This window comes from Salarias fasciatus, chromosome 13, assembly GCF_902148845.1.
Source record: "Salarias fasciatus chromosome 13, fSalaFa1.1, whole genome shotgun sequence".
Taxonomy (NCBI): domain Eukaryota; kingdom Metazoa; phylum Chordata; class Actinopteri; order Blenniiformes; family Blenniidae; genus Salarias; species Salarias fasciatus.
In genome coordinates, this window is record NC_043757.1 from 15,791,283 (window position 1) to 15,805,713 (window position 14,431).

Here is a 14,431-nt window from a genome sequence, read left to right on the forward strand (position 1 = left end):
ATTAATTTGTTTTCTAATCTTTTTGAAGTCTGTACGGTTTGTATTTGTTTAGTTAAATGCTAACACCCCACATATATGCCCACAGATTTAGCAATCAGATATCTGTGGCTGTTTATTTTAGGCTCTGCTGTCATCTGTTTTTCTTTTTCTTTTTCTTTTTTTTGTTCCAAATTCTGTCACTATGGCTCATTTCAGTCAAGCGTTTGGCTTTAAATTCACTTGAAACAAAACCCACCTCCACACAGACCATTTAATGGGAATACTGTGTTCTGGGCTCTAACATGTAATTTGACGTGGGAATATTAGAAGACATGTTCTGCGATGCTATTTGTCCAATTTGCTCCACAGAGTCCATTAGGGTTTTACAGAGAACCTTCAGAATCTTCACTCTCTCTGGGTTTTACTGGGGTTGATGCAACACTGTCAAACCTGCAGGACCTTGCTGAAAGTCAGTGGAGTTTGTTTTCATATTTGTGTCATTTTCTAAACTTAATTAAAAGAAATCTAGAGGACAATGAATTCTGTCAACTTCAAAAGTGAAGCACAAATATAATATATTCATGTGTAGATATGTGCTACAAACGAGTTATTTGTCTCATTGTATTTTCAAGATACATGTTCACCACCAAGCATGAATATTCCTCAGCCAAACAGCAAGAAAACAAAGGAAATGAGCAAACTGGTATTCCTGGTTGTTGGTAGACACTTTGACTTTTGCTTCCCATACATAAATAAAATATTCAATTAAGCAATAAATAATCAATTTTGCATTAAAACACATTAAAAAGGCAGAGTAGGATGCATTCAGTACTTTTTACAGTTCTGAGCACACTGGATTTTCTACATTTAAAACCGTGCATACAGTGCAGTTTATACTGTCATGTGTTTTTTTCCCTGTGTGCATGTGTTACTGCAGACCAGGAATGTTCCTTTCAAATGAACTCCTGCAGTAATCACCGACACAGGAGCTGACAAAGTGCAGGTAATTTTGTAATTCTGTCCTGCAAACTTAATTCAGTTCTTTGCTGGGTTTGTACTTGGATGCATTTGCTGTAAATGAAAACCATTTCCCCGTTCCTCCCGCTGAGACGGATATACCATCAAGAATCCAATTAGATCTGTGGTCTCGCAGCAATACTTGTCTTGGAATATCCTTGAAGATTCATATTGTGGAACCTACATTTTATTCTGGTAATGACAGGTCTTATTGGTGGCTTGGGCTATCAGCAGTGCCTTTCAGAGAACACTGCCCAACAGTATATGATTTTCCACAGAATTGATTTTTATTCAGGCCCACAAGTCTTTTCACGTGTACCGCTGCTTTGGCTGCGATGCAGAAGAATTAAAATTGCAAGTGAAAATTGCAGCCAAGACCTGCCTTCATTTAATACATTTTCACTTTTCAGCTATGATTGGAAACAATACTCCAAAAGCCGGTCTCGCCCTTCTCCTTCCTCGACTCCTCATATAATTGGATCCATATATTTTGTGTCTCGTTCTTCGGCCTTATTAACTTCATGTTTATGCATCATGTTCGCTCTGCAGAATGAAACAAGCTTTCCGCGTCCTCTAAAACGAAGCTCTTCAACAGCGTCTCACAGAGCGTACTCCGCTTGGTGAGGCGCTCATGACATCGGTCCAGTCAAAAAACTGGAGGCGGCCCACTATGAAAGTATCAGGCTGTTCGCCGCAGTCCTCCGCTGTTATCATACCTTTCACTTTCAATCACCCTCCCAAAAAGCTGAGAAAATCTCAAGGGCAGCCCGGAGAATAAAATTACAGACAGACATATCATAACTTTCCTACAAGCATTTGGCACCAGAGAAGCAAAGAAGACTTTGAAGCTTCTCTGGGGTATTTCTTCAAACATATTGCTTGTTCTTTCACTGACGTAATCTCCTCTATCAAGCATCACTTTACCGCAGAAAGATAATGTGCACAAAGTGTGCTTCAAAGGGGATAAGCCCGCTTTTGGATGCTTATCACTCAAAAACATGCTGACGTTAGTCACCACTATCAGCTGCAGTGTGGCGTTGTTTCACTGTTGCTTATTTATATTCAGCACATGTGCGTAAAAAACAAAATCATGATGCAAACCATGAGCTGAGCTATGACATTTTTTTAAGAAAATGATTCTAATGCTTCAAGGACAATGGAAAACAGAAGCAGAACCAGCAGAAAGATTGTGATTTAAAAAGAGTTTGTTAATTTCTGGGAGGAAACTGATTGTACGGCTTCACCTCCCTTGAATTGTGTTTCCCCAATTGCTGCAAATCCCTTGAAGCAGCAAATGTCAAAGCAAGCTAGTTTTCCAGTAAATTCATGACTGAATGAATTCGCTGAAGGAGAGTTCCTTTCCAATATTTCAGTGTGTTTGTTTATCTAAAAACGTCAGCTGTCAGCATTCTCTGAGGAGGTGACTTATGGACAGCGGTACCCAAGTCGGCTACTAATGTAATCGGGCTCGAAAAATCTTCTAATCTTGGAATAATTTATCTAGCTTTTTATGTCGAGTCAGTAGGTTTCCTCTAAAACTGCGTCGTTACAGGCATGTTCAGGCTTTGAACTGCAATATCAGAGAGATCTGACTCTTCCCATGATTCATTTATCATTGTGGCAGTTTCCTATAGATTCCCCGCTCTCTATAGGCTCTGTCTCTGGTTTTCCCTCAACTTATATCATCTCGACGTGTGGAGGTAAGTGGAACACACACAGAGATGCCTGCACACGTGCAGGCGCACAGGCACGCACATGCACCCCCCCCCCCCCCCCCCCACACACACACACACACACACACACACACTGCTGAACAACATCAAGCGTCTAATCTTGCTGCACCTGCAAAATCAACACATATGCGAAGCACTGATCGAGCTCGAAATGGTTTTGCTCCACTGTTTTCTGTTAATCTTTTTACAAATGTTTTCTTATCTTGGGAAATAACTCAAATGCAGGAACCTCAGAGGGACTCCCACAACAAACTGGATGTTCAGCAGAAGTGTTGGAGTGCTGGGGGAATTACATAGAGCGCTACGTTGTTGTGCAACTGCAGACGGGGAAGAGGAAAAAGCCTGTTGCAGTATATTAGATTTGATTTGATAAAGGACACTGCTTTCTTGCAAGCGCTTTAGTCAGCAGATTGTGAGAATTCCACTGCAGCCTCACAGTGTGCTGTTTTTAGAAACGATTGTGAAACATCTCATTCAGACAGTGGGATGTGTTTCGCTCCTAGAGGTCATGGCCCAGCCATCTATGAATATCTCCTGCCCGCACACATCAAAATAAATGTTTCCCCCACAGTTACGTATCGGTGAAGCCAGGAGAATAAACACCAGCATCATGGTGATGCAACACGCTATAATGTTCCTCTCTGTTCCTGACGGTGCACATATATCATGCTGTCACGACACAGTTGATCACCAAGTCAGCTGACCTCTGACCTTCTGTACAGCGCGCGTCATCGCTCTGTCATTGTAATAGTCTTTGTCACCAGTGGCCTTAAAATTCCTCGGTTCGGAATGCTTTAAGAAGACACCGTGACCTTTACTTTGCGACCTTCGCATTGCAGTCAGTTCATCTTGAGTCTACTTGGATGTTTGTACCAGATGTGATGACGTTGCCCACAGGCATTCCCAAAATATCACTGCCACGATAGCTGGACAGCAGATCCTAACCCATGAGCCTCTGGTTACAACTGTTATGCACGGACTTAAAAATGTAGACCAAAGTATAATTTCTAAAATGGACCCAAGACGTCCATCTAAAAAACACTTAAATTTGAATTTTGTAAAGCACTTACTTAAAAAGCAGAAAAGCTTTAAAATGTATCTGAAGAGGTTAGAAAATTATCCCCATTTTTGTGTGACATTTTATTTTTCACAGATAGACTGCTTTTCTTCATTTTTTTCATCAGTATGTGAAATTGAAAACTGACCTGGAAGAAGCAAGGAGCTGTGAAAGGATTTTCAGTCATTACTTTAAGTTTCTCTCTGATCAAATCTATACTTAAATGATACTGTCAGGCACTCAGTGGGACTTTCGAGTAATAATGGGAACAATTTTAAACATAAAAAGGACACTATTTTTAATCATTACTCATATATTTGTCTTTCTTGGCAATCATCCAGCCAGTAATTCATTTTATAGGCCGGCACTTAGCCAGACCTGAGCGGCGCGAGGAGTCCAGAGATTATCGTGACGCACAGGTACCAGTGTGACGCCAAAACCACAGACATGTCAGCTCATTGAAACTCAGAGCAAATGTGAAATTTCGGACAGCTGAGAAGCAGAAGGTTGAGATTATGGCAGAGCTGACTGATGCAGCATGTGCCCCTTTTGGACATGATCAGATTACTGTTTCTTTCTTCTCTAATGGCTTCACCGTCTCAGCCCCGCCTCCGGGAGCTCCTAGGAGGGGGGAATCACACTTACCAGCAAGATTGCTTTCATCCTGCAACACAAAGCGGCATTTTATTACCGCCGTCGTGGTGATTTGGGGACGCGCAGATAACCCCTCCTACCAAAAGAGAGAGCTGAGTTGCCCTGCAGTGCATTGTGAGGCCAGATCTGCAGCTGCTCTCTCATCTCAGCTCTCACAAATTCACGCCAAGGTTGCAAAGTGATAATAGTGCCAACAATAAGGACAAACCAGGGACATTTTAATGGGCCAGCGTGACATTCAATCAAGCTGTCGGAATCAGAGCTGTTGTGGCAAACACATTTTTTGTATTCCAAAACACAAAAGTGTGCCTAATTAGATGCATATACATGCAGTTGGAGAGACTAATTATCGCTTGACTTGAGTGTTACAGAGGTGAGTGACAGTTCTCAGCTCACCAGAGATTATGCAATGCTGCTTCTTACATCCAGAATCTTTTGCAAAAACCGACCGAATTAAAATACCTGCTTCTTTCTATTTTACACTCTCAAAAGAATGAAATATGACACACACACACATGCTCTTAGATTTTGAAAGCCTTGTTGCTTTCAAACTGCAGCAACTACAAAAAAACTTGCTCAGCATAGATTCAGTCTGTTGTTAGAATTGCAGACTCAGACATCAATCCATCTTCCATATTGCTCCATCGCCAGTCAAACTCAGGGAGACGATTTAGAGACTCAGACACTGCCATTTAAAAAGCGTGTTCACAGAGATAGCAATGACAGAATTTAGTGAGAAGTTAAGTAGCGTTCAACTTAAATTGCATTACATAAACATTCATGCATACTGGAAGAATCATGTATACAAGAACACAATTCAACACGAACCCACACTGACCTAAGTGTCTCAAAAACAACCATTATTGGCAACTTTAAAATATCTTCATAAATATATGATATTTTAGACCGTTTTTTCTGTTTCAACAAATGTATTTACATATGTAATGTGTCTAATAGATTGCAAGAGAAAAGAGTGAAAGAGTGATTAATTAGTCAACATAGTTGCCTCAGAGCAGGGGTTTTATTGGGAGAGTCTTCATGTTCTTCCTGCGTCTGTGCGTTTCCCGCCTGTACTCCGTTTCCTGCACTACCCCAAAACCTGCATGTTTGATTATTTTGGCAAGTCCAAATTTGCTGCGGGTGTGAATAAAAGTGTGAGTGATGGCCTGTTTTTGTGTGTTATTCCTGTGATGGACTGGCAGCTTCTCCAGGGCTCACCCTGTCTTTTGCCAAGTGTTAGCTTCGATATATTCCAGCTGCCTGTGGCCCTCTTCTGCATAAAGATGTTGGAGAAGGCAGATGGATGAAATGTAGACTAAACAGTTGTGCGGTGTGACCGGGGTTGCAGATGTGCATCGCAGAGGATGGAGATAATGTCTACTGCCTGGAAAATGTTTCCAACCATATCATGAAAATACTTGAAATTTTAATGCAGATCTAATCCTCCCTTCACGGTGAAACCTGAACATTTAATGAGAAAATATGTATTTTCTTATTTCAGTAGGTAAAGTCTCTGTAATTAATTTAAAAACACACAAAAAAACAACCATGAAAAATCTGCTTCTTGATACAGTCCCAAAGATATTGATATTGCTTAAACACAAAATCAATACTATATGGTGGTATTTCTTCTCAGCATTTTCATGCCAAATCACAACAAGTAAGCACTAATGAGCTTCATAGATAGGGCTGGGATGAATCTGCTGTTTTATTCATACCATCTGGAGGTGCCAGTGGCTGTGACCGCTGAGAGCGATGGAAATCCAACTGCTTGAGAGATAAGAATACTTGGACCAGCGCAGCCTCCTGTTCCCCTCGCTCAAGTTCATCCAGGTGTACGTTTCTATCCCGAGATGCAAAACCGCTGAACGGCGAGGGACCTTGTGAGGACCTCCTGTAAGTGCAATACCACTGTTCCCAGGGCAAAAACACACAGGAGCCTGAAACAATTACCAGAGCACATTTATCATCACCCACCTTTTGGTTCAATGTTCCTTTTTCTCATGTGTCAGAGCGCAGGTCAATACCTGAGAAATCTCCTTCTCTCTTTCCCACAGCAATTATAAAGACGGTTATAACATACTGACTTATAAAACAAAAGGAAGGAAATAAAAAAGAAAAAAAAAAAAACAATTGCGTCCTTGGGGAAATGAGTATCTCAGTGTGAACACCAACGTGCGGGGAATGCCTTATAATGACTTTTGTTTCTCAGGGAGGAAACAATTTCACTGCTACATTCAGTGTTTCCAGTTGGTATTTGATAGATTCTGGCCTGCCCATTTGGGAGATGAAAAACTGAGCAGAAAATAACAGGACTCTTAAATACTAACAGAGTAAACATTTAAATGCCTCTGCTGCTGTATATTAACACATCAATCAAAGTATTAACTGGTAATCAATCTCAGCTGGATGAAAGGGGCCGGGCGCGCTCCGGAGACGCCGCCAGTCCATCACATTACAAACAACGACAGACAATCACCCAGGCACTCTTTCATTCTCTAGCTGTTCAGAGACAACAATCCATCTAAAATGTTGATGGATGAACATGCAAACTCCACACAGACAGGCGGAAATCGAACAGGATATTCTCACTGTGAGGTGACAGTGTGAACCACTGCACCACCTTGCTTTTTATCCTGGCTGTGCGCTGGCATTCCCATCCTCAACCAGCATTTCACTTCCAGCGCTGGAAAAGTCTCTGCTGAGAAGCAGTGTTAATGTTACAATATGCAGCTCAAAATATGGATCACTTTACTTTTTGTGTCAAATTTATGAACTCTTGTAAAATACATACAAGAGTATTTCATTCATTGTATACTTTATCCTAAAAAAACACTTTCAATGGGTGTTGCAGATAAGTCCTTTCAGTAGTAGAAGTAATAAAATCTATTGTTGCCATATATTGCAATACAAACATGCATTTGATGTGGTCGTAACTTTGTTGCAAAAGAAAGACTTATGAAAAGTGTCAACATAGTATTGAACCTTTATTAGGTAGAAACTCACTTTAATTTTGTTTGGAGATGTAATGCATTTTAATGGTATGATATATATTTGGAAAAAAATTGAAATTTGCATTTTAATTTGATTGTGCTTTCCAGCATTATGTTGCTGGTGTCTGTGCTGTGAGGCTGCAGCTGCTGTAATCATGAATGTATTATATTGATCAGATGCTGTTAATTTTTTATGCTTTCCGAAGAGGAAAAATGTGAAACTGGTCATTTCAATAGTTTTTCACCTTCCATGTCAGTCTCATCTCTAGTCCACAGTTTTGTGCCTCTTCTCTTTCATCTGTTTACCCGCTGGCTGCTCACTCAATCATGTTTAATAAATGATCTCTCCAGAATGAAGTGTGGCTACTTTGTCTGCACTTTAGCCACAGGTGTCCTTCGATTTTACTGAGCTATCACAGAATAAACATAATTCGCTTCTTGTGTTTTACTGCTTCGCTATTGTCGTATCCATCTGGGCAGAAATTGTGCTGTCTATAAACCAAGACTAGTAGTCCACATTACATGATAACATGTTTTTTTGTCTGTAATTAATTAGTCACGAGCAATTAAACTATTTAGCCTGGGGAATAAAAGTCTCTGTATCAGGCAAAACATGAGTATAGTGGGCAGTTTTTGGTAACCAGATCATGGTAATTTATGAAAAATGAGATCCATCTTTGATTTAAAAAGATGATTTAGAAGAAACAGTCATGATTAATTATAAAATCATTCCTCCTCCAAAATATTATTCAAAGAGGACTGTTAGGCTGGCGCAGAATGGAAGATAGGGATCTCTGGACATCTATGACACTTTATCTTCCAGTTCTTCACTGAACTTCAATGGATTTTAATAAATTCCAATGAAAATGCTTTCTTGAGTGTTTTTTATAATTATTTTTTTAATCACTTCATGTCCAAGAACAAATAAGAGCTGCTAAAAATGAACAGTAACTCAGACAGCTGGGTAGCAGAGGCAACTGGCAGGTTCACTAGCTATAATAAACACTCCGTTTCTTTGGCTCTTTATTGTTTTTATGTGCTGTCAGCTTTGGGCAAGTGTGGCACTGGGCCTGGTATTACATTCAATGAATGTCAACGTCGCCTCTGGAAGCTGCAGTTGATGCTTCTGGGCTGTCAAATGGGACCAAGACACTCACATGAGATTGGGTGAGTTGGGATGCTGAGGCAGCTCCCCCTAGTGGATCCTTCCTACAAAAAATAAGACGCTGCAACAAACAAGAACAGACAGTTTCTGCTAAGATATGGAGTTTATGTGTCTATAATGTACATGAGGCAACTTCTGCAACTGGCCTCGGTCGACTTCCAGGTGCAACACCAACAGAAGTTTTGCAAATCATCATCTCACGTAGCTTCAGACCGTGCATAACAATGAGTTTGTGCATGCTTAACTGAGCGATGTCCACATTTAAGCCGGTGACACATGCCCAGAAACAGCTACTCTCAATGTTGGCATGGCTTCAATGTGACAGGATGCATGGGTACAAAACAACCAGATGATCACACTGTAGGAAATGGAAAATGGGGGAAGAGTCGGTCATCAAATATGCAAGTGTTATATTTACCTCCACACGGGCATTTTACAATAAATAAAGAAGAAGAATGTACAGTAGATACCAATTTCTGAATCAAACCTGCTGTGTGTAAATCTTGGTGATTGAAGCTTTTGCACATGTACATTCATGCACAGCATGCAAAATCTGGGCAAGGAGCACGATTCTCACTGATCTGTAAAATTGATGCATCGGTATCATCACTCTGCAGTTTAAATATGTATGAGAACAGACGATAGGAACAAATCCTGAGATTCAGTAAATCACTTATGAGACTCACTGCCACAGTTTTTAGGGACACTACAACCAATGAAATAACCTTTTAACCTTTTGAATGGACACCAATGGGAATATTTCAAGCTATGATAGAGATTTTTTTTTCCTGTAAGGCATTTAAGCCCTTCAGTGCCTGCTTCACCCCTGTTAAATGAAGGCAGTGGTTTACAGTTGTCTGCATCACAGAAATTCACGGCAAGGGAGACATAAAGGAGACAATAAAAACTGCGACAAGAGAATAACTGAGACTGCAAGGATGTTGTGTTCACAGCCCATATGTTTTTGTTTTGTTTTTAAAACTGGCAGGTCTGAAGCAAAGAAATCAGGCATGATGTTTGGGTGTTGATTGTACACATGTTCACCCTGACACTAGGATACAATCAGTTTTATTGTACTGTGTGCAGATTTTATCATTGTTAAATCTAATTAACGAGGTGGTTGGTAAGCTCCTCGGTGGCAAGGCACTGGGGGTGGACGAGATTCACCCTGAGTAACTTAAGTCTCTGGATGTGCAGGGACTGTCTTGGTTGACACGTCTCTGCAACATCGCGTGGCGGTTGGGGATGGTAACTCTGGATTGGCAGACCGGGGTGGTGGTCCCCCTTTTTAAAAAAGGAGAGCCGGAGGGTGTGCTCCAACTATAAGGGGCTCAGACTCCTCAACTTCCCTGGGAAAGTCTACTCCAGTGTACTGGAGAGGAGGATTCGACCGATAGTAGAACCTTGGATCCAGGATGAACAATGTGGTTTTCGTCCTGGTCGTGGAACAGTGGACCAGCTCTATAACTTCCATAGGGTGCTCGAGGGCTTGTGGCAGTTCACATGTGTTTTGTGGACTTGGAGAAGGCGTTCAACCGCGTCCCTCATGGTGTCTTGTGGGGGGTGCTCCGGGAATACGGAGTCCAGGGCCCCTTGTTAAGGGCCGTCCGGTCTCTGTATGACCGGAGTAGGAGTCTGGTCCGCATTGCCGGCAGTAGGTCGTACCTGTTCCCGGTGCATGTTGGACTCTGGCAGGGCTGCCCTTTGTCATCAGTTCTGTTCATAATCTTGATGGACAGAATTTCTAGGTGCAGCCAGGGGCTGGAGGGGGTCAAGTTTGGGGACGACAGGATTTCATCTCTGCTTTTTGCAGGTGATGTTGTCCTGTTGGCTTCATCGAACCTGGACCTGCAGCATGTACTGGGGCCGAGTTCACAGCCGAGTGTGAAGCGACAGGGATGAGGATCAGCACCTCCAAATCCGAGGCCATGGTCCTCGACCAGAAGAAGGTGGCTTGCCCCCTCCAGGTCGGTGGAGAGACTCTGGCTCAAGTGGAGGAGTTTCAGTATCTTGGGGTCTTGGTCATGAGTCGGGGACGAACAGAGCGTGGGATTGACAGGCCGATTGGTGCAGCGGCTGCAGTGATGCAATTGTGTCAGTCCGTCATGGTGAAGGAGGAGCTGAGCCGAAAGGTGAAGCTCTCGATTTACTGGTCAATCTACATTCCCATCCTCACTTATGGTTATGAGCTTTGGGTCATGACCGAAAGGACAAGATCCCGGATACAAGTGGCTGAAATGAGCTTCCTCCGTAGGGTGGCTGGGCGCTCCCTTAGAGATAGGGTGAGAAGCTCAGTCACCAGGGAGGAGCTCGGAGTAGAGCTGCTACTCCTCCGCATCGAGAGGGGCCAACTGAGGTGGCTCGGGCACCTCTTTAGGATGCCTCCTGGACGCCTCCCTAGGGAGGTGTTCCGGGCATGTCCCACCGGGAGGAGACCCCGGGGAAGACCCAGGACACGCTGGAGAGACTATGTCTCTCTGCTGGCCTGGGAACGCCTTGGGATCTTCCCGGAAGAGCTGGAGGAAGTGTCTGGGGACAGGGAAGTCTGGGCATCCCTGCTGAGACTGCTGTCCCTGCAACCCAGTCCCGGATAAGCAGTGGAAAATGGATGGATGGATGGATGAAAATCTAATTACCACATTCTGTTGAATACATGCATTTCAAAACTGTTTAGCATGTCCTAAATTTGCACAGATGTCAGCAAAAGTCTCAGCAGTTCTCATTTTGCACCGGGAGTCAGCACTGTACTGCTGCTGGTGGGAAAACTGCATGATTTGATCGGTGTGCAGGTTATCCTGGAGAAATGCTTTTAATTGGACAGCATGACTCCAGCAGAGCTTTGTAGCCTGCCTTACCTCAGTGATCGGTTCCCCGGACCCTGTTGTGTCCTCTCAGCAGTGAATCTTTGGCGCATATTACATCCCTACAGTTCATTTTTGCAGGGTCTGCTCTTCAGTGTGGACTCAGGATTAAACCAAACGTTTTACAAGGTGCTCTCCAATTAATGTCAGTTGAAAGAGAATTTTTTTTTTCTTTGAGTTATAACATAGATTTATCAAAGACACGGAGCATATTTTCACATGGAAATACAAGATAAGCATCTGAAATATCAAACCACATTTTTTAAACATTCTTTTTGTTACAAAAAACAAACAATCAAAAATGTAAAAATCTAAAGAGGAAGCGCAAACACAGCAAACGCTTCAGTAATCCTGATAAACTGGCCTTCAGACATTTGGCATTGAGGATGAGAATAATTCAGTAGTTTTACAGAAGGACTCTTTCATGTAACAAAGTGCTTTTTTTTAGTAACTACACTGGTTCTTGTATGAGGAAGTGCTCCTTTTGGAAAAAGTCAACTCTGAGCAAGAATAGCAATGTTGTTGACTTGTTTCTTAGCATGGAGAAGAAAAACAAAGACCAAAATATATTAATATTTTGGTGTATTTTTTTCCCCTCAATTTTCTAATTGTAGAGTTTTCAGTCAGAATGCCCTCCAGCGATGTACCTGTGGTTTCCAAAATGTGGTTGTGGTCCTAATGGGCCCAAGATAATTTCATTAGAGGTCCAGCATTATTAGAAATCTAGAAACTTGTATGATTTTATCATCATGATTGTTCCTCCTTTGATATATTTAATGAAATCATGTATTTTCACATCTTAATGTTGGAGTGATGGGTGGTTTAATAAGGGAGAGCTGCTCTTCAATAGGCCAAAACAACGCTGCAGACAGAGTTCATGTCCTCTCTGCTGTACTCCTGAGGATGAGATATTACCCAGCAAATCGTATAAGAGGATCTCCATCATTCTGCCGTTAACCACCCATCGTTCACACTCACTGTTCCAGCCACAGATCGTAAATTAAAAGTCCCACCGAGTTGAAGGCCTTACAGTCAGAATGCCAAAAAAAAAAGAAAAAAAAATGCAAATTGCAAATTCATCTTCATTTTAATAGCTTTAAGGCCTTAAAATGGCATGACTTGTGTTTTCTCACAGCCTGACTGCAAAAGTCTGACTCAGAAATATTTCTCTGAGTTATTTGCACAGGGCCAGATCTCAAAGGATGGAAAATACCACCCATGTAAGTCCTGATTCACACCTACAGTGTGAACTTTTTAATCAATTTCCTTGTCTGTTCCAGTTTTTATCACATTACCACGGGACGTTATGACTCAGATTAAGAGCAAACATGCAGACGATCTACTTTTAGCACTGATATAAGTTTATTATAAAACAATAGCACAGGGATTCCACCACGCATGTTAGTACGTAATAAAGCAGCAGTTGTTTATCCGTGTGGGATAGATTCATGCACTCCTTTCTTCAGTGATTACAAAAAGTCTAATGTACAATAACGATAAATTACTTTGGCCTTATATTTAATGTCAGTCTCATAGTTTGAATATCAGTATCAAAGTGTAGTTACGAGAATTTGGGAGAGCAGTAGGATTAATGCCTTTTCTCACATTTTGGGGCTGTCATTTTGAGGAATTACACTGTGCTGGTTAATGATGTTCAAAGGGAAAAAGCGGTACTACAGCAAGAAATATGTAATGTGCTTAATGCTTTCTTGGAGAAAGAGCTGCTGCGGCAGAGGTCATCTGATTAGGATTGGACAAAGCTCTCTGCTCAGTAAAACACTGGTAACTGGCAACGGTTCAGAGGGAGCAGCACAGAGGCATTAATTACAGCACTAGAAGCTGCTAAGTTGGCAACATTGTATAACACTGCAGCTTTCCCCTGTGACATTCTCTTTCAAGGATGGCGCCAAAGAATAAAGAGAAAGTAATTAACTTTCCTCTTGGAAAAATAATATCAGCCATGGAAACTTGATAAAACATGCAGGATGACCTTTTTTAGTCATACTCTCAGTGAACCTGAAGCCAAGCTATAGTAAGTACTTAAGAACATTATTTTCTCTACAGTGTTGCTGTTTACAGCTGCAGGGCTCTTTTTCAAACAGGTATATAAAAAATGGAACAAAAGCCAGACATATGTACTAAATTCTATTTCATTTTTTTTTTTCTTATTAGATCTTTTTTTTTCTCATCTCATTTGTGGTGTGCAATGTTTTGGTTTTTGTGTGTGTGAAATTGGTGCTTGTCTTGTTTTGGGAAATAGGTACTGATAGGTCTTACTTGACAGTGTATATAATGAGAGACCCAGAGTATAGTATCAATTCAAAGCTGAAAAACAAAAACATTTAAAATAATGAATTCACAAGAATCAAATATGAACATTTTAGCCACATTATTTAAAATACTTCATGCCTTTTCATTTATTTTACATTTTACATGTTAAATATTTGGAATAGTACAATGCTTAGATAAAATACTATGACATGGATAAAAGCCACATTTTATTTGAAAAAAGTAATGAGTACTAAATGAATCTTTTTTCCACTATCGATAACATGTAAATCCCTCAGTAGCAGACTGCTGCAGCCTCCATCCACAAAGGAGCACCACACTTCTTCCATAGACTCTGCAATAAACTGTAAAACATTGTCACTCCAATGTAATCACACCCCTTACTTGTTAAATCTACTGTCAACAATGTAAATATGTACCTTTTCTCCTTTGGTTTTAAATATTACAGTACTTTGGGGTTTTTAATCTTTGAAAGGTCTTGGGCCTAAATACAAATCTGATTTACTCACAGAATATTAAACTAATGTTTCTGTTTGTTTATTATTGGAAATGTGAATGCAGATGTGTTTCTTTCTTGCAAATTCTGATTCGATTGAAATATATAATATATATTTTTAATTCTTGTTTTTGTATATTTTATGCAATGTGGAGTTAGTATGATAAAGTAATGTCCCCATGTGAGA